This window comes from Passer montanus, unplaced genomic scaffold (genome assembly GCF_014805655.1).
Source record: "Passer montanus isolate IOZ18808 unplaced genomic scaffold, ASM1480565v1 scaffold103, whole genome shotgun sequence".
Classification (NCBI taxonomy): domain Eukaryota; kingdom Metazoa; phylum Chordata; class Aves; order Passeriformes; family Passeridae; genus Passer; species Passer montanus.
Genome location: NW_024356838.1, coordinates 333,525 through 355,705, shown reverse-complemented (window position 1 = coordinate 355,705; position 22,181 = coordinate 333,525). Strand labels below are relative to the sequence as shown.

At 38.4% G+C, this 22,181-nt stretch overlaps 1 protein-coding gene across 2 annotated transcripts in view; it reads left to right on the top strand.

The window, feature by feature from the left end:
- The window catches only part of DPYD (dihydropyrimidine dehydrogenase), a 348,037-nt gene that overhangs the window by 259,990 nt on the left and 65,866 nt on the right, over window positions 1–22,181 (top strand). The window lies entirely within an intron of this gene.

The following is a 22,181-nucleotide window of genomic DNA, read 5'->3' as shown; positions in this document are numbered from 1 at the left end:
GGTAAAGCACTGCATCAGAATACTGTGATAGGGTCACTGGAGAGGGAAGGAAATCTCTTCCCTCGTGACCCTCGCTTTTCCTCAAATTTTTCATCCTGTCACAATTGTCAGGCCCCACGTTAGACAGAGGCTAATGAAAGGGCATCGCAGGGGGAAATATCAACGATCCAAATGCAGTGTATGTTTCATAGCCCAATCTTCAGCCTTCCTTGCTCCTTCCCACTAAGTGCACCTTTTCCAGAGAGGTTATTTCCTCCTCTTCCCACTGTGGTAAAAATGATAGACAGTATTAGGCAAATATATGCATATTTTTGTAGCCCATTTCTCAAGATATACAACAATATCTTGTATAGCCCATATTTTCAACTCCTGCTTCACAGTTTAATTTTCAAACCAGCTGCAAAACTTTTACACTCCAGTTCAGTGCCGGTGCACACTAATGTATTAATCTATTGACCCCGTGAACTCTGTTGTTGCTGTGACAACACAAACTTGGCCCTGCAAAGACAGTACTGTGAGTTTCTTGGCTTTACTGTATGGAGATTAGTCTTCTTGGTGATAAAAATAGCAGTAAATATACATAAAAGAAGTAATAGCATCCTCCCAATTGAACCAAAGGTTATTCTACTGGACCCGCCTCCTACCTCACCCCAAAAACGTAATCAGAGGAGACCAGACAGGCAAAAAAATGCTTTCTTTTATGTGACTGGTGTTGTCCTTAGAGAACCATAGGAAATGTAGCAAAAGATGACTTTTAAACAAACTTTAATTCAGATGAGTGTATTCAGTGGCAAATTGTGGTTTTGCCTTAGATAACTACATAGAATTTGGAATTTTTTTAAGAATGCTGAAAAGTAAGAAAGTGATAAAAATCAGAAAAAGTCATTATGCCTATCGCATAATGGTTTCACAGTGACAGTCCAATAAGATGTTATATTTTAATATTATGCAAAATGGGAGGAAGAGGGGAACAAGAAGAGAACAGCTACAGCCCATTTCAATTTCTCTAGCCTGCCATGTTGACAGGAAAAGAATAAAGGAGGTCACAGTGGGTGCTGTGCATTAAAAATTAATAAAAGAACTATTGCAGTAGTATTTTATATAAGTAACACCATTCACATTTTCTCATTTAAGTTGCAATTTGTGAATATTCCTTCCTACCGTAATTCTGCCTAATAAAATCTATTATATGGCTGCATTTTAGAGATGTGTGTATGTCACAAATTTGAAACATGTATGCAATGTAAATTACAGTGGCACCTGCACGCCCAGCTGTAAGTGAGGATGTTCCAGCACTTCTGTGGTTTGTAATACTAAATGGACCTGAAGAAAAGTTGCTTCTTTATTTTATTTATATATGTGTGTGTATGTGTGTAAGTATAAATTTTCTTCCCTGAAGTTGTATGTATATCAGAGGGGAGAGAAAATGACATTTTAGGATGCACCATTACCTATAATGCAAATTTGCTTATTTAAAAAATATTTAAAATACTGGAAGTGTTGTCAATTTATTATGTTTTGAAAGAGTCATCACTGGGTCCCAGTGCCACAACTCCTTGCACAAAAGAAAGCCACGGAGTCAATAAAGTCAATAGCCCAGCAGCATGTCGCAATACTTCGTGCTCAGCAGTCAGGTGTAGCAGTATACAAATTTCCAAAAGCAGGAAAGCAATTTTAAATCAGGAGAGCTAGCATGCTTACAAGAAGACAAAAAGTGGGAGAGCGTGTCATCTTGTCAGAGCAAGGGGCAGGGTGGCTGTACTTCTGTTCCAGCTGTGCCACGGCGGAGGCATGTGGCCTGCAGCCAGACACTTGACCTTTCTGTGCTCTATTTCTCCTGTCTGTGGAATGGCAGGAACACCACTTACATGCCTACAGGCTTGGTGGGAAGTGCTCTGTGGTCCTGGCTTCAAAGTCGCTTCCCAGCATAACATATTGGGTTTCTATTTTGATGTGCGTAAATTTGTTTTATTTTATTATCTGATAGAGTCAGTAAGTTTTTTGTTGTTTTTTTCCAAATAATTCCTCTCAAGAGAGAATTAATTTTTGAAGTGAAAGACAGCACTATTACAGCAGCAATAAGTCTGGTTCATTTTCAGCGTGTTTTCCCAAAGCACAGCTGGCTCATTGTTGTTCTGTTGTGCACAAACCTAAGGCAGATACAGCACACAGCCAAGCTGGATCAGGCTTTCTGGATTTTTCTGTGTGCATAGATTGTGGGCTGGCAGTGATGCTCCCATGGCCCTGAGGTGCAGCGAGTGAGGCAGTTCTGTCCCTCAGGGTGCCACGCTCACGGTGCTGTGTGACCATGGGTGAGGTGGGAGCTGACCCCAGCCCTGTGGAGGTCTCAGCACAGGGTCCCCTTGGATGTCCTGGGAGGTCTGAAATGCACCTTGACTCAACAGTGGTGACCCTCAGCATTACCCAGCCCCTGTGTCTGTCTGCTGGCCATGACAGTGACCAGGTCACGGGACAAGAAGTTGGTCTCTTAAAGGACCAAAGCTCTCCAGGGATTTATAAATTCACAGCCCAGGCTGCCTTCTCCAGGTGAGTGCAAACTCCCTCCTCTGAGTTTGATGAAAGTTTCCAAGAAAGAGCAAATAATAAAGATGTGATAGTGTCTTGGCCTAGCAGCTGCCCGACATTTTGACTGACAGACTTCCCTGTCCTCTAGCGTTCAAAAATGTCCTCCTATGTGGCCATGTGCTGAAAAAATATTTTCCATATAAAATTTCCCCTTGGCCTGCTCATCCCTTCTCTTCTTGTCTGCCCCATGCAGAAGCAGCTGTATGCAGGAGGTTCATTTTTCATTTTTAAAGCATGATTTTTTTTAATAATTCCTCTTAAATTACTAAATCACAGGTAGTTTCCTATGATTTATCTAACAGAAAAATATCTACAGAAAAATAATAAGGAAAAACATTTATTAACATCATTGCCAAATCCTGAGATGTTTTGAGAACAGACTTTTGTCTGTGGTTTTTGGGGTTTTTTTTATGATTTTAAAAAATTGTTCAAAGAAGGAGAGACTTAATGGGATTACTTTGAAAGCCTCATTTAGTTTTGAGTTGTCACAGTCAGTGTTTTCTTGCCAGCCAGTGCTCGGGTAGTGACCTTCCTGTTTTGATCTAATTTGATCTGCTGAAAATTGCTAAGCTGCAAGAGGCATCCCTGTTTCCTCCTTTCTGCCCTCCTGTTTCTTGGGTGCTTTTGACAGGGAGGCATCCCAGTATCCCAGGTTTCACTAGCAGACTGTAGGACTAGTCTGTCTCTTCTCCACTTCCCTGCAAATACTGAATTATTAATATGAAGTGAAACAGCTCTCACAGCATACACACTCATACTAGCACAGCCTGCTGACCTGAACACGAGCCTGACTTGGGAGAGCCAGATTTAAATCCCACGTGTGAGCCCAGGTCATGGCTGGGCCCCCTGGATTCCAAGTTTACCCTACAAATATTTATAAAATCTCTTAGGTTTTTCTTCTACTTTTACCTCTATCCTGATGACAAAAAAAAAAATATATTTTCAGGAAAATTTTAACTTTAATTTTGATATATTGTTATTTTCTAAAGAAAATTAATTTCCAATTTGCACTGTGGAGCTTTGTATGAGTCTAAAGGCTGTGGTAGCCCTGCAGATTTTTGTAGCCCTGTTATCTAAGAGGACATTGTGTTTAGAGGATCCCCCAGTCTTCATCCATTTTTTAAAATAAATTTACAGGAAGTGCCCATTACTCAAAAAGCATAGTTATCCTAATGAAGTCCATACAAAATGTGGTTAAGGAAATAAGCCCTTATGATGAAATAAAAAATATTAAAATGAAGATACAGTTTTTCAAGCTGTGAGGCTGTCATATGTGTTTGCAGCATTAGAGACAGTTTGATTTCCATTAAGAAGCTTTTAAAATGGATCTAGCAGTATTAGAGGTTTGAGAATGTAGAATATATGAGATTTGGTCATGAATTCTTCCTATACATGGGAAGAGTATTTGCAAGGTATTTGTTTATTAAAAAGAGGCTAATGGTGGGGGTTTTATCCTCGCAAAGAATAATGACCTCTGGCTCTGAAAGAGATGTTTTAGTTTGTGTAAGTATAAATTATTTTGAAAATGTTTGTTCTGGTATTTTATAGATACCAGAAAAAGTTGCCAGGTTTCTGAGAAATGTTAATATACTGTCAGCAGCTGCACACTTCCCTATGATTTCTTTCTTTGAAATGTATTTTAAAATTTTTTTTTAAAAGTTTTTTTCCATGAGCTTTCATACTGTGTTTCCATATTCCAGATGTGTTTTATAAAACACATCACATTGCAGCACAATGGGATATCTATTGCAGGCAAAATAGAGCAGAGCTTCTGTTTAAATTTCCATGTTTTTTTGTTCTTTGTCATCTGTTTGTTTCTTTGTTTTTGTCTGGAAGCCAAATCCTTAGGGAATAAATTTATAAAACCATACACTGGACTTAGCAAAAACTTAGGTTAAAAGCAAATCTCTCTATGGTGCACTCACTATGTTTTCCTTTAATGCTTTGTTTCAGAAATATTGCAGTATTTTACAGTAGCAGTTCAAATACCTCATGTCTGTCTGCTGTTATTGCTTTCTCCATTTATTATATGCTGTAGTACTTTGGCATTATTTGCACAAATTTATTGTACAGCATGTGCAAGTACGTGTGTTTGTTTTCCAGAAAAAGAGAGATTCAGGAAGCTGTGTGTTATAACTTCATAGCTGCCCACAAGGGATATCAGAAGGAGGATATCTAGGTGGTGGATTCAGTAATTAAACACAGGAATGTGTAATTATTGGAAAGCAGCAGAGACAGTTAATTTTAGTTACTTTCTGGAGTTAGTGGAGCTGTCTGTTTTTACAGAAAAACACTGTCCAAGAGCAATTGTGACATTTAAGGGAATGCTTTTCAGGAGTTATTAAATTAAAATGTATATTGACTTTATTAATAGAGTCATATATTCTAATCTGAAATGTATGAATTCTATTGAAAGAGAAAAAGTTGAAGTTATAATAATAAAGGCTGCCTTTTAATTTTAATTCAATGACACATCATTAAAAGAAAAGTGAAAAAAAAACAACTAAGAGCATTCACTTTACTCATCACAGATCTGTCAGTGACAGTGCAGTGTGGATTTTGGTCAATAGAAATGAATGAAAAGCTGCCCATCACTGGAAACAAAACAAAATGTATGTATGCATAGGCACTCCTGTTTAGTATAAATATTTACCAAGAGTTAAAGACTATTTACATTAACATATATTTATAAAACAGTGTGAAAAGGGGTAAAAAACAAATATATGCCATGGTACAATTTTAATTTTGTTTTATTATTCCTGTTCAATGTAGCTCAGCCATTAAAAGCCCTTATTTGCATATATTATGTCAGGATTCACAAAGAGTCCTCTGTTTTCTGTCGTGTCCTTGCAGCAGTCTGATTTCTCTTAGTGTACTGCCATCACTGGTCTGTGCAGGAGAGATCAGAGCCCTAATAATAGATTTTTGACAGGGAGCTCGCCTGCTACCTGCCCTACACAAATCCTCACTGTTCATGTTTGCTTCATGGCAACAAAGCAGACAGAAGGAAAATGCCAAGTGCTGAATTTGAGGTACAGCCCTGCCATAGCTTGACATTTCAGCAGAATAGCAGTTTATGAGATGCATAATTTTTCATCTGGGACTCAGCTGCCATTTTCATAGAGGCTTGCAGCTCATCGACTGACTGGAAGTAGGGCAAAGGTTTACAGCATAGATCAAGGTCTACATCCTTCCTATAGCTATTTAAAAATAAGTATTATTCTCTAGATAAGGTCAGAGAACAAAGCATATTTTTTCCATTTTTAATATTTTCTAGCCAATTTCGTTCCCACAAAGAAAACGCTTTGCACTTTTAGCACAGGTGCCATTTGTAGTTGATTAAAAATGATCGTAATTGATTTCATTCACCAAAAGATTAAATGAGTCCTGGAGAAAGAATGAAGGAGGAGTCTTTACACACAGCATTTGAACAAAGCTGTGTTTTCTCCTCCTCTTACTTTGAAAGAAAGCTCATTCTGAGCTTGAAATGAATGAAGAGTCTTTACTCCTAGAGTGTAATTGGTTTGTGGTTTATTATTGTTAGAGATTGGATTTAAATTTTCACATTCATGCACATGTTCTTGGGAAACAAATGCAGTGTAGGTACATGTAAGTGAGTGTTTAATTTAGAATTACACATCTCTGTGAGCTTCAGTAACAGTTCACCATGTCAGAGCTTCATATAGAACAATGGTACAGTACATTGGATTAATTAAAGAAGCCTTGCAGAGAACTGAATTCTCAGTATGTCAAGATTTCAATTTTATGTTAAATATTTTCTAAAGGCCAGACCCTTAAATCTCAGGGGCTGTACCAAGCAGTGAGCTGTGAATTTAACCATAGGCTAACTGCTAATGATAAGGAAAAGAGTCCAAGTTGAGGCAGCTGTAATACAGTCATTGGATTAGGCTATCAATCACTCTGTTCCCTGAGGAACAGGCAAAGACGACAAAACAGTGAAAAGGGAAATTAGGAAGGGAGGGCATGACTAGAATGAGATTCTTCACCAAATGTATCTGTTAGTTGGCTGAATCCCCCAAGCATCAGACAGGAATGTCCAGCATTGCTCTCAGACTAAAAGCCAAGTATTTGTTCCAAAGTCCTAGAAAACCATCAAATCATTATTAACTGTTGGTGTTCTGTGCAGGCTGCTAGAAATGCAATTGGCTACATTCTCTTGGTTTAATAGCCTGTAATTAGGTTAATCTCTAAACTGCTGCTGTTGAACACTCTGGATTTACTGTTTATATCAGAGCTCATCTAGAATATGTACAGTTGAAATAATTCATTTCACAGTTGATTGGAATTTTTTATAAACAGATAACTGCTAAGCTATCGAGTCTAGCTCATGGCAATCAAAGGCATGTGTCAGAAAGCAATTCCTATAAAATCATACATTCTTCTCAGACTTAATATGAGAACAATAAGAGAAAATCATTATAGTGTAGATTGTGACTGGTTGGAACGGTTGCTTGGCTGCTGACCTTTCTGTGGTGATCACTAAATTAGGGTTGGGCCAAGCTCTCCTCTCTGTGTGCAGGTGATGCACATGTACATTCTGTCATTCCAGGAGAAGTGGGTAGGTGTGTGGTCATGGACTGGAGCACAAAGAAGATGGCTCCAGGTGGCAGTGCTCAAGTAGGTTTGTAGGACTACAAAGATTTGTTGCAGTGTTAGTATATGATGGATTAAAACCTATATACTTGTTATGGGAGTTTAGGAAGCTTCAGTGTAGAAGGCAGAGGAAAGACCTCACAGAGGAAAGAGGGACCCAATTCATGTGATTTCATGTTGATGTTCCAAGCTCCGTGTTGCTGACGGTGCAGAAACCATAATCATCTTTCCTGCTGATTCCATACTTGAATCAACAGCAGGGCTTGTGGTAGAGGTGGTGCTTAAGAGTGATCAATGAGACAAGTGCCTTCTGTGGAAATTATAAACTGTACCTGTCACTCAGAGGAGAAGCTCTAATTATCATCTCCCCCCTCAAAAAAAAAAAAACAAAACCAAAACCAAATCAAGAATCTGGTAGAATTTGTAAACAATTCTGAGTAACAATTGTATCAGCAGAGGTTAAAACCCCTGAGTTTGACCTGCTGTGTCTGAAGCATGTTCATTTTTTTCAGTATTACTTTGCATATTGATTTGCTCTAGTCACCAAGTGGCATATATTGTCTGTCTAGATCCCATCTTTATTCTGTGGAGGGCATATTCTCATGTGGATAATAAACACATTTTTGCATTTATGAAAAAAACCAGCATCATATTTACAGATCAAAATCAAAATAAGAGCTAAAAATAATTAGAAAAGGGGCTTCTTATTTAACATTTACTAGCCTGGAGCAGCCTTCTTATTTAACATTTACTGGCCTGTTTTTCCTTCTCTCTGTGGGACAGCTGTGCTTGCAGAATAGGCTGACTGACTACTGTCTTCCCCCGTCACTGTGGGGATCCTACCACTGCTGCCAAAGCACCCCAACCTCTCTATTGTGTGTGAGCTCCTCCCTCTGGATCAGCAGCCTCAGCAGCTTATGCATCTCTGTGAGCATGTTGAGGCTCTCACCATTCCCACCCCTTACAAAGTGCTTGATTGACGTGTTTTGGAAATGGGTGAAGAGAAGGTTTCACAGTTGCATGGAGGTGTGCTTGCTGGGAGTAATCCTGTTTAAGGATATTTTGACAATCAGATACAGGGGTTTAGGAAAAAAAAAAAAGAAATTATCCTTGGAACAAGTTTAAATGCAAGGCATTTGTTTACACCAGTCAGCATCAGAAGGATGCACTTGCCTCATTAGTGCTGATGTCCTGCTTCCATGTAGCTTTGAAAAGTTCTACCACTGGTTAGCTATGATTTATTATGAACTCACCAGGGAATACATCTTTATTCACCTAAGTCCTGCTAACATTATGTATTTTCTAGTATCCTACTTGAATAAGGAATAAATCCTAATGCCAATTTCACACGTAAAATACAGAAGACAAAATAGAGCAGATTTGTTTTACTGGGTAGATTCTGGATTTGTATTTCACTAGACATCACTTCATCCATAGCCAATGATTACCAGAAGCATTTATAAATGTATTTCAACACCATCAGAACATTTTTTTTAACCTTTCAAAAGAATGCATCTAATATACAGTAGTCAGCTAGGGAATCTGCATTTTAATGTGCCTTTTCATGCAAGCACCTCATTGTATACAATGAGCTGTATAAATGTCCTGCTCACACACAGGATATACAAACAAAATCTTCTAGGGAACCTGCTGTAGAAGTTCAGCTTTTCAATTTATGATCAATTTGCAGTTTCTGCATTGCTGGGTAATTGAAGTTGTCTTTCCTATTAACAAGTACCATATAACCATCTTCCCTAAGTTCCATTTAAATCCCAGAAGACACTCGTAGTCAGGGACAGAGCCACAGTTATTTGGGTTAAGTAAGATCTGAGGGAGAACTGTTGAGCCCAGTGTCCCACTGTTCCAGAATGACAAATCCATTTCAAATACATAGAAAGGGTGTTTTTAATGGCATGAGGTCTGCCTGTAGAATGTGTGGTACTGAGGTAAGGCTGATGCTGTGCTGAAGAACTTTGTTACAGGCAGCTCAAAATGAGAGGAAAGCTGTGTGGTTTTTGCAAGCAGGCATGTCAGTGAAGACACAGCTAACTGTGTTACAGTAGTGTCTGTCCATTCTCAAACATTTCATGACCCCACTGAGCGACCTGTTGGTTTCCAAGAGTGTGTGGTGACCAGTCCAGATTTTCACTGGGCAGAGCTTATCTTGCTGCTGTCAGCTATTGCTCTGCTTATGCTGTTAAGGCCATGCCAGTTGCTCACCTTTGAGTGCTCCAGAATTGGCAGTGTTTTCACCAATTTTTGGAAACATGCCCACTCAAGAGCTGCTTAGCTTTCAGTAGTGAATACTCAGAAATCTTTCTATTCTAGGCACTGGTAGATTTTGTGCAATTGCAGAGAAGGTACTGCCAAACAATGCTCATAAGAATCTGTTCCTTTTTTATGTATAAAAGGAGACGTTTCTTCAGAACCTACTCAAGGTGGGATTTGAAGAATTCAGACTTCCAAGGAAGATCTCGTGGCACCTTGCTTTGTCAAGAAATACTAGGAAAAGTCTGTGTGGTACATTCTGATTTATTGGTGTAATGGAGAAGTTGTTTGCATCTTTGTTGTTTATAAAAACACTTTGGATGATCAGTTCTTGACAGGTGTTCAGAATGGAGGTAAACCCTGCCAGATGTAGAGAAGTCTTGCTCCATCTTGTTGTGGGGAGTTTTAGTGTGGAGATCCCTTCTACGTGGGGCTGGCACAAAGATTTCTTTCTGATGTGTTTATTTTTCTTTCCTTTCAGGCTTAATATTTTACAGCTCTGAGAACATCCCCAGCTTACTGTTGGGGTCAGATAGTGTAAAAAGGTCCTAAAAAAAATGTGACTCTGTCTCTTTTGCAAACTTGAGCTTTTCCAGGGCTGTCTCCACTGTCCTTTGCTATTTCTTTCTGTTTCTCATAAATGAGATACACTGAGCCAAAGGCTAGCACAGAAGGCAGGCAGCAGTGGTGCTCTCTCCTGCCTGTGCTGCCTGCACTGCCCTCCTGAGCTGTGCCACTGCCAGGTGTCTCTGTGTCCCAGACTCCCCTGGGGCTGTCCCAGAGGGGCCAAGCTCGGAGAAGACAGCAGATGGAAGCAGAGGTGCTAACCAGCTACAGCTGAGGGTTATCCCCTAAGCATCAGGCACTTCACTAGAGACTGCTGGGCTTCCCCCTCATCCCTGTGAGGAGTCAGGCATTCTCACAGGTGGCTTCCTTTCTCGCTCCACTGATGCAGCAGAAATTTGAGGTTAGTATATTCCTTACATATTAGTATATGTACTGCTGTCAAATGCCTAAGGCAGTGTGCACCTACATTTTGTGGTGAATTTCTAGTGGTTAGTCAAGTAAATGATGCAGGGTTTACTGGTGCAGCTTAGATTTCTCTTTTTGAAAATGCAGGTGTATGCTGTTTTATCCCTGTCCATTTTCTAATCTGATGTTACAGGAGAAAGTGATATTTTTAAGCTTGGCATTCAAATATCTTCCAATCAGTTAATGTAAGCATCTGGTCGTTTTATGTATTTTAAAAGTCCTAATAACAACATTGCAATCCCTTAATGCTGTTTCTCACATTCTTGTTACAGTAGGTATATGACACACATCTTCTGGTTTAAAAAGCTCAAAAGAAATTTCAGCAACTTAATCTCAGTGTTAGAAAAAGGATCACAGTAGCTGCTATAGTATTTTGTATTTATGCTAGTTTTTGTAAAGATTCATGACATACTCTCTGGGAGCTAAATATTGACAAGCATGCTCTGGCAAGCAAGATCAAGCTTGGTCAGTTAACACAGCTCAAGTCTCTGCATTGACACTGTGACCCAAGTCTGGAAACTATTATCCTACACCATTTATTTTGGCTTTATAGGTGATACTGTCCACTTGAATTAGGGATTTCTGCTGTATTTTTAATACTGTAATGGTGGATTCATATTTGATTTAAGACCCCACTACTTGCAAGGTTGGTTATACATCTGTGTTTGATGACATGTTCAGTAGTGTATTGTGTATAGAATCACAAATGACAGCATAAAACCTACATGATTTCAAACCTACAAGCCAGAAATAAACATTGAGCATAAAATAATTTTAAAATCACATTAATCTTTTAAACTGTAGAACAAACCATGTCCTAAAACTGTGGGTCTATGAAAGCTATTGATCAAAAGTGAAGTTTGGATGTGTATTCATTATGGGAGGTAATTTAAGAGATTAATTTTTTGTGTGTTCTTTAGGTAAAAAGAAAAATCCACTTTTTTACTAATTCTAAGAGCACCATGTTTGTAATGCTTTTAGTTTACTTTTTGAATTTCTGAGTAAAGAACTTAAGCCAATTTGGGCTTCTAGTAAACTTGGCATATGCATTAAATTGATTACCAGATACATTGTGCAACATATGGCATTGTACAGCCTTTGCGTGCTTCATAGTATTTTCTTAAATTACCATCATTTGTTTTGATTCCAAAAATGCACTTGTCTCGGCTTTCTAGTGCTTTGGACTTAAATGCAGGCTTTCCAGTGCTGAACAGATGTGTTAGAGTTGCACACAGAACATTTATGCTTTTGTGAGTCTTCCTCTTTGAGTTTGCCTTACACAGTGTTGTGTCAGTGATAGCTCATGCAAATATCTTCATTTTGGTATGTACATTGCTTGCCTAAAATAGCCTTCAGAATTCTAAGAATTGTACATAATCAAGAAAAACACAGAAGCAATACAGTTTTCCCAAAGATACTCTCCCCAAAGTGAATTGTCCATGTTTTCTTTTAGGTTAGAGAAAGACAGGAAGGATGGAGAAAATAATTCCTTTATGGGTGACAGCAACAGTCAACTACAATCCTTTATGCTTATGTGAACCCCTGTATTTCCATGCTTGAGGCAGTGGTGTGAAGGGCATAACACTTCATCCATGAAAACACACAGAATAAGGTGTTTGGCACATTAGTATGTAGTTTACTTCTGAGAGGAGACAGCTTGAGTTGATTTACAAAGCATACTTCTGAAATGTTACCCTTTAAATTACAAACAATTTTAGAGAAAAGGGTAAGGGGACATTCTGGGACAAGGGATTTGTGACCAGGAGGACCAAATGCTGCCTCTTCTGCTCAGGTGGAATTGCTTTCTTTACACACATTTCCTCCATTTCCACGGGCCTCCCCATGTAGTCTTTTTATTCTGGAAGATAAAAATATACTTTTGTATAGCATTTGGACATCCTCTCCTAGAAAGCACTGTGTAAGTGCCAGATACTGCTGGTGTGTGTTTAACAGTAGCAGTGTGTGTTCTGATCAGTATTTTTAAATCAACAAACGCTTTGTGGGCCCCTGGCTTTCTGTTAATTGGCTTTTACTTTGATCACTGAAGACCAACAAATGCAGTTTAGGAGTTGTGTTGCTACCATTTTTCTTCAGTGGAAGCTGAGGGGATGAGTAAGTACATCAATTAAGTCCCTTACACACCCTCTGAGCTACCCTCATTGGATAATTAAAGTGATCTGACAGAGCAATACACTAAATTCCCTTGCACGCCCTTCTGTTGCTCTGAATACATCAAACAAATGAATATTTAGGCCTATTAATGCTGTTATTTTTTATTAATGCAGAAAGCAGAATTATGATATGGGTGTATAATTTCTTCTTGAAATCAGGACTGAGTTGTGTGGCTGGTCGCAAGCAGGACTGATATAACCATGTTTTAATTACCAGCCTTCAGTGATACATCCAGAGCTAGTAAAGGCCTCTCCAAATAGGGTTTGGGCTTCCTTTATTCCACAAATAGTTTACACAGCATGGACAAGCAATTATTTTGCTTTCCATTACACCGCTGTCTCTTCAACTTTCAGTACATTCTCAGCTAAAGAAATTGAATGAAATCTCCTATAAATGTGAAGGTTATAAAAAAGAAGAAGAAGAAAACAAAATTTAAAATTGTCATTCATGCACATCTAAGGCCTCAACTAAATCCAAGGTATCACCTCTCTGTTGGAGGGAGAGTCTTTTTCATTCATGGAAAACTAAGTGGTGTTCTGTAGATGTCATTTTTTTAAAACATCACAGAATATGCTGAGTTGGAAGAGACCCTCAAGGATCCTTGAGTCCAGCTCATAGCTCTGCTCAGCACCATCCCCAAGAGTCACACCATATGGCCAAGGGTATTTTCCAAATGCTTCTTGAGCTCTGTCAGGCTGGTGCTGTGACCACTGCCCTGGAGAGCCTGTTCCACTGCCCATCCACTCTCTGGGGTATGAGTATTTTTTTAGTATCTGCCCTAAAAAAAAAATAAATCAAGGTGTAAAGAACTAAATATTTGCAAACTTGTATACCTCATTATGAAAGTATAATTATAAGAATGTGTTCTTGTGTAATAAGCACTACATATCTGTCATACGGTGTTTTAATGTCTGCAGTAGTTATTAGCTGAATATTTCCATTCTGTGAGCAGCTGCCATTCTTGAAACTGATTGATGTTTATGAATAAAGCACTTTTATTATGTGTTGCCAACCTCTGAGGACTAATCTTATAACCTGCAGTGCCTACAAAGGAGTGATGATACCTGCTCTTTCTGGAACTAATCACATCTGAAGAAAGTGAAAGGCTGAAAACATTGTGGGTTTTTTCTGGAAAACTTTAATTGCATTGTAGACTACTCTACTACAAAATGGTTGTAGTGTTTTATCTGACAAAAGTGATATGGCAGGGGGAAATAATTTTACAGGAAGAGACATGTTTGAATATAGGCAACTAACACTGTGAAGTGACTTGGCTCAAGACAGTGAATTTATTTGTGAGCTGATGAAACTGTGGTCTCAGTTTTTCATTGTCTGGCTGCAAAACAGTCTTCTGATAGGGCATGCTGGTTGCAAAGCCTTCACTGACCTTTCATTAGTTTGTTTTGTGGGTTTGCTCTGTCCATTCTGACCAACAGATCTGCAATTTCAGAGAAGAAAAAGTACAAGAAAAAGAAAAGAGAATGCTCCTCCAAGTGTTTATCTTCTTAAAGCCACACAGTCTTGCTACGGCCTACAAAATCTTTAATCATGCTTTTAAAGTTTTTCAAAGGAGGAAAGCTGTAAGAAAACATTACAGGCAAGTTAGTGGTAAATATTGCTCAGAGAGAGCTCAAAGTCTGTGGAGATTGTGTGCATATTTTGTGCTTTATTTACAATTCTTCATCCTCATCCTGCCTCTGCCCCTTAGAGACAGATGTATAAAGGCATAGTGCCCTCTGGCTCCAGTGGGAGCTACCAGAAAATGGGAACTTCTTGTGCTTTCCTCCCAAAATAAAGCAGAGAAAGAAACTGATGCCAGCCAACACTGGCCTATAATGTAACATCTGAGTTCAGCTTGTAGGAGCAAGTTCAGCTGCTGACACTAACCTAAAGGCTCAAAGCCCCCCGTGACTATATTTGTGCTTTGGAAACCACCTAAAGATGGAAGACTGCTGCTCCAAAGACCCCTCAGGTTCTGTATTAAAATTAATAAGGCAAGTCTTGAGGTAAAGAATCCTCCCAATAAACTGTTTTTTGTAGGTAGAGCGAAAACCCAGATGTTCTCTAACTCATAATTTGATGACCAGATTATAGCTGGTCCTGCAACACTCACGTCCCATCCAGCCCTTGGTATGAACAGCTCTAGGTTTTGCTCTAGATCACATAAATCTTTGTCTGCCCAGATGCTTTTGTGTCAGAGTCAGAAAGAGCAAAGTGAAATTCTCAAAAGCCCCCATGCTTTGCTTCTTTTCCCAACCCTATCGTGGTAGCAGTAGCCTGTTTCCCAAATATCCCAGAAGACTCTGGCATGGCACTTCTTTCCAAATGATGACACAGCCCACCAGCTTACAGGCACATGCAGATCCCCACGAACAGTCAAGGTAGGTAGTTTCCATTTATTGCTGGGAGGAAAAAAAGTGTCAAGTAACTTCCTACTCATCCTATGGCAAGCAGAGTAGGGGCTGTGTGCTTCAGCTACCTTAGGTATAGCTATCAGTTCTCCTACTCTTGGTTGTGTGAGTCTTGAGAAATGGGAAGTGTTGAAATAAATGGCTATGATACACATAGTGTTGAAATAAACATTTATTTTAACACATTGTATGTGATGAGCCATTTATTTTAACACTTTTCACTTGAAGTGTTGAAATAACAGGTTTTATCAGGGGACGTGTCATCCACTGTTTTATGTATATGTGAATATGGAAATACGTCTACTGAGTGTGCATGTATATATATACTCACACAGATTATATGGATATGTAATAATAACATGGTAGATGTGTATGTAGACACTAGTGCACAGGCAAATATAGTGCTTTCTACTCAAATTAAGTCTTTTGTTTCACAAAAATTTGTATTTGTGACGTATTTTTACTATATCTATGTTTCTATAAATAGATCTAAATATATTGGTACATAAAATTGTTTATTACTACATAACAGCAATGTTGAGACATCTGTCTCATCTCTATCTGGATAAGATTGATAAAATAGAGGGATAGACAATCAAATAGATAAACCTCAAAATAGGACAATGATTAACTTGAGTTATGTAAAGCAAGAAAGAAATACTTTATCTGAGTTTTCTAGTTATGTAGGCCTGGTTTCTTTGGTTTGCTGTAGTTCTGAAGTTCTGCATCCCTTTCTGTGATGGACTTCTTAGGCAAGTGGCTATGAAACAGCACAAGGTATGAGTCAGGTTTTGTAAATGGCCTGAAAAGTTGTTGTACCTCATTTTTCAGTAATTTTGGTTTTTTAAATACAGTGTAGGAACCTCAATTCCCTGCTCAGCAGGCAGTCACATCTCCTCCAGTGTGTCCTTACTTGTACTAAATTGCCTTTTTGCAGTTAGAATTATGTATGTGCTAAAGCACTGGCACAGACATGTGGGCATACACACACCTCCTGGTTCCAGGGTCGTGTTGACCGTGGTGGTTGTTATGGAGGTTAAAACCAGCTCAAACAAAGGTAGCACTGCCGAGGCTGACAGAGGCAAGGCTGCCTTTGAACAAATCTGTAAACAGCCAGAACCGTTTCTACCACACTTCAGGTTAAATGTCAGTCTCTGCATTGGAATAAAAGGGCAGCAAGACCTACCCCATGATAAAGTGAACTACTCACATCTTTTAAGGAGAAGAATTCAGCAGGAGCTCATTTGTCCCTTTGAGATGGCTACAGTGATCTTGTCTGGTAACTGGGCAATAATTTCTAAATGGGCTGTTCACTGGCTCCTATGCTGGTCCTGTTCATGTGTCCTTTTCCTTGTATTGTGTCAGGAGCTTACCCTGGCTATTAGCACTGCTTTTTTACCTTTTCATTGCTGTTGTATCGTTATTTGTTTTATTGATTTGCACTGGCACTCTCTGGGTTTGTCCTGGCAAGGGAAGGGTTGCAGTGAGAAGGTGCCAGAGCTCCTGCAGCAGCACCAGCCCACCACACTGGAGCAGCTGACTCGGGCTCCAGGTCCTGCTGGGCAGCAAGAGCCAGGCAAAGAGAGGGCTTCCTGAGCCAGCCAAAGAACATGGAAAGCATTCTGCCAGACAATTTCCAGCTCCAAGTCAAACCTAAGTAAAAACCATGAGTGGAATTAAATAATGAACGTGTGATGAATTGCAACAGAAAATGCTTTGCTAGATTTCATGCTGACGACCAGAAGTATTGACTTTTTGTGAATCTGTAGTTTTCAGTGAGAGAATGGCTTTGTTAGGAAATGTGTAACCACTTCTTGCAGCATTCACAAAACAATTTGTATCTGTCCTCTTGGTTTTTCCTACTGAAGTTTGATATGAGTGAAAATTCCCCCAAGTCTCCATGGATAAATAATATTTACAGATAAGAAAAATTTAATTTTCCCCTCTCTCTTTCTCTGATTCTAGCCTTTTTTTTAATTGAGAGAATTCTCTGATGAGTACTAAACATTTATTGAATGAGAACTCTGGTGATTTTATGAATTTTTAGCTGAAAGAGCATAAATAATCATATGTATTAATTTAAAAATGGTAAAATTAAATCCTAAAAGGACACTGATTTTTCTCTGTGATTATGGAAGTTCAAGGGGTTTTTTTCTGTTTGAGTACATTTTTTTTTAAAGGAAATGTGAAGAAAAATTATTGTCTCTTTTTGTTCCATTCAGAGGTTGGGTTCAATTCTGTATGTATCAGAAACAGAATCTCATCTGATGTAAGCTTTGAAATTAAGAGGAAGGGTCAGCAGTTATCAGAAGAACTATTGACACACTATCAGTGTGTCCAGATAGTCATGATATGCTGACAAAAATCCTGTCAGTTGATATGATATCAAGAGCCTGCTATAGCAGAGTTAGATAGAAGTTCTTTCAAATCTGCAGAATCATTAACTTTATTCTAAAGTCTTGTGACAAAGTCCTGACTTCTCTGTCGTCAGCAGAACCTTTGCCATTGATTTGGTAGAGTTGGTGCATTGCCCATTACAGCTTTTGAACAACATGAGACACTGAGTAGCCATTACTTTGATGGTGTAGGCTGACTGATGTAGAGATAGGACCATTCCCTTGAATTCTCCATTGGTACATGAATAACTAAAATTTTCAGTTGGAAATAGCCAGGGCCTGAGTAAATAGTGCATTATTGTTAGTGATTTTGGCAAATGGCTATTAATGAGTAATAATGGACTGAAGGGCTGACCAGGCAGGGAAACAGTAAGGGAGCAGTGAGAAGAGTCATCTCTGGATCTTCAGAAGTGCTGGGCTGTGCAATATTTAAGCTGTGGCAAGGTCCATCCTGCTCCTGCTTTCTGGGAACTTCCTGTATTTTTTAGTCGCTAAATATTGTGTGTCCCATTTGCAGTTCTCATAACAACTGTGGATAGTCTTTCTCTCTAAACATGTCTGTTCACTGGGTTTTCTTCTGCATATAAATGCATTCTCTGGTCATTTTGAAGGATGTGTCTGCTACACTGTTTCATTAAACTGCCGCGTTATCAGGTAATTGTTTAAACATAATGCCATAGCACTATCAAAAGGAAAGGTGAACTAATGGCATTTGCAAATGTCAGGGATTATCTTAACACTTTTATTATAGTTTATAAAAAGTAGGTTCAGGGCATTCCATGGCAATTATTTCCACAGAAATTGGTTATTTAAATAAATTGCTAATTATCTGGATATGACAGTATTGAAAACCCTGCTAATGAGTTATTTGATAAGTGTAGCTTATGGTGGCCACCTACAGGTGGCAGAAAGAAAGAACGAGCAGAGTAATTGCAGTCGGAAGGAATGTGATGCAAATGGTTTGTGTGTAACCGGCAAGTTTCCCTGGACTGTTTGCAAATGCAGATTATGTAAAGTACTTTGATTGCCAGTATTAGGCAGCATATACACTATGCAGAAAATGTCTTAACAAAGAATTATGTTTTCTGGGTTTTTTTCCTGATCTCCAAACTTTCTTACCTGCTTACTTCCCAAAGCATTGGATTGATATCTACGATGCCTGAACTTTTCCAGACCATTTTCCTTGTATAATGCTTTTCATCCACATTTGTTATTCGTTTTCATTGGGTTCTTTTTTCATTAGCATGATTAATTTTAACAGTCTGGGACATAACCATGTCAGTTTTCTTCCAAGAAGGTATCTACAGAGGGAGGAAAGGTGATGTTGCTTAGATTTGGGGGCTTACATTTTTTCGAAGCACAGACTTTAGTGGTGACTTACTAGTAAAAATTATGTATCAGCTGCTTCTTTGTAATATTCAGGCTCAGTGGTTTAAATCTCAAATTTATAATATAATATAATTCAAGTTAAAAAATAATTGCACTTGAAAATGCACAGAGTGGGGAGAATTGACCCAAATTCATTTTTATTCCATCTAGTATCCATAGAAACAAATATTTGGTTTGGGTTGATATACTATCCAAAGATATGAGCGTTTGCTTTCCTTTAAAATATGTTTCTCTTGTTCATAGAGAGTTTGATAAAGACCGCTGAGACTGTTGCAAGATTCAGTCTCAGTAGTACCAGTCTGAGTTTACTCTGTTGGCTGTCAAATTGGTCCAATATAATGCAAGTGAGAATGTACCCCAGTATTCAAGATGTCTGAGATTATTTTTCTCCCGTTGGTGGATCACTGGGATCAGGAGATCTGAATTGTTTCTGCAAGGAATTCCCAAAGCTACTGGGTTGCTTGAAACTTAACACCAGGCTTCTTGAAGAAAATTTGGTTCTCAAGCCTCAATCTAGTAAATATGTTTGGTGTTTGACAGGATCAAGTCCTCTCAGGACTCCTAGTACTTATGAAGTCATAATAAAACATATGTCTTCTGGCATTGGCAAAGGGTGTTTTACTTCCTAAGGAAAAACAAACAAATAAGCAGGTATATTATCTTTCATCAGTTTGTCATCAGCCTGCTATCCTCAGTGGACAATAGCAAATCTGCCTACCTGTGCTGATGAGGGAGAGAGATTTGCTTGATATATGTTCTGCTTCTCCCTCATGTTGTGTTTTCACTATTGGATTTCCTTCACTGATAGTCTGAAAAGACTCACTTTTAATAAATAAAATAATAGAGAAAGCCAAAGCTCTTTGTTTTAAGGTAAGAAAAAGATCAGGGACTTCCTTAAAATTATTTCATTGTTTATGTCTTTCCATAATAGCAAACAATTGTTCCATAATTAATGAGACCTGAAAGAGTAGCTTTCAACATAGAGTAGCATGTCATCTCCATGAGGTATTTTTCTGTCTTTCATTTTTATATCTCACTCGCCTGCCTGAGGTCTTGATAAATGGACTTTGTTTATTAAATCTCATTATTTTACAGCAAGGTAAATGATAGCCACATCTAGCATCTGGTAGCAGCTGTAGCACTTCTATCAGGAGAGTACCATATCAGCAGTTTCCTCAGCTACGGGTGCTTAACTAGTGGAATTACAGATCCCAACGTGTCAAAGTATGTGGTAGATGCTTATCTTTTAGTATGTGAGCTGTCTTTCAAATGCATGCTGGATTTGGATCTCAGCTTCTTAAATACCATTGGATTTATCAGAAAATGTTCTGCAAATTCCCACTACTACTTACAGATCTTTTAAAAGTTGGCATTAAATCTCCTTTATTTCAACCTTTTTAAAAACTCCTTCTCCACAAATCTCTATAATGGAATTTATTAGCTTCCTATGTACTTGTATGAAAATGCAGGAAAATAGAGATTGTTAGTCAAACTGAGTGTTCATTTCCTTTTTTTTTTTTTGCCTTCTTTTTTAATAGCTTGGCATGACTATTGTTTCTATTGTTTCCATTGGTTTTTTTCTTTAATCTGGTAGGTTGTTTCGCCATTTCATTAGGCAGTAGGATCTCTATCACAAGCAAATCACATTGTATTCCAGCCCAGCAGCTTTTGTTACAGAGGGGGAAGCTTCTGAACTGTTGATGAAAAAATGTAAGGGAGAATGGCTTCAGCTTATGTTGTGCTTGTTCCATATGAGTAGACTAATTAAAAAAATGCTCAGATAAATGGTGAGACCTTAGTGATCCCTCTGATTGTCATTACATCCATTTATTTACTCTCATCAGAAGCACTTCTGAAATGTTTTTAAATTCATTTGGGTGAATTATAAATGAATGGAATACTTTTGCAATCATACCAATTTATCACTAATTTACTAATCACCAAAGTAAGTAATAACTCATATTATGAATATCAAATTCAGCTAGTACTAAGAAGTACCTATGTTCCATAATAAATTCTAAGTCTCATTGCTAATTCTGTTAGACTTCATTGAATCACATGCTTGATTTCTTTGAGCTGGATGAAAGCCTTTCTGATTACCTATTGTGCTGAAACCTTAAAGAAACTGTCATTTTGTCCTTTCCTGAACTGACCACTGTACAGAAACAGTCATTTAAGTGAGAAGGGGGCTAATTATATTCTGGAAATATTTTCTTGTAGAACTCTTTGCTACAAAATATCTTTAAGGCCAAGGGTCTACAAGCCTTTAAAACCCATTGAAAGCAAACTCTTAGAAGTATATAAACCTTCATGCCTCAAAGCAGATTGGGAAGAAATTTCCCCGTAGCCGTGTGATTTCAGAGTTACCAGTGTCTGTATTCATTCACCTTTCTAAAAAACAGCTACCTCATCACACTCAGGTTCTGGAGCTGAGTTAGCCTGAAAGCAATGTAGCAAGTCTGATGGTTACTTCTAGCTTCCATTTCAAAAACTGAATATTTGAAGAATTTCCTGAACTACTGTTTTTTATGAGATTGCTTTCAGTGGTTTTGGCTGTGTAGTGTGTGTTTTGGTCTGTACACCTTCCAAAAGACTTTATTTGTAAATCTGTCAGAGCAAGCAGCATGGTTTCCATTTTTTCTTTCCTCAAGCATATCTCTAAGACTGGACCATTAATTATGTCATAATATTTGCTGTTTGGACACTTAGCAGTCATATTCTTTTGAAGAATTGTTCCATTCCTTTCAAACACATTACAATCCATCTAGCCCAAACAATGGGAAATAATCCCTAGTGTCCTAGGGAAAGTTTCTGCTCAGCTCCAGATCATTTCTGTGATCTGTTCTGTTGGGATCTTAGATTCTTTAAAGCAGTTTTGGTGAGATTTCACATTTTTATCTGTCAGACTCTAGTTTTCCTGAAAACATATGAATAGTGCATGTTGGGTTAGGCTGTCCCTTTCATGTGCATAAAGTTTAGTTGCTGTTACCTCATGTAGTACTGATGAGGGAAGAAAACTGCCTGACAGCCGCAGCCATACAGGTCCTGTGGGAGTGATGTGTCCTCTCTTACACTACTGTTGCCCTGCGATGGCATCAAGTTATCCTAAAGCTTCTCTAAATTAAGTAGAAATTTTAATAATGTGCGAGTTATCTACAGAAACCCCAACTAGCCTAAAAAATAATTGGAAGTGTCATCTATCTATGCTGTCCATCATTTAATGAACAGCATCTCTAGGAATATTTTTAATACTTGCATACCATCAGTAGAATGTAGTCAAAACAGATGCATTGCAGACACAGTGTATTAAGAG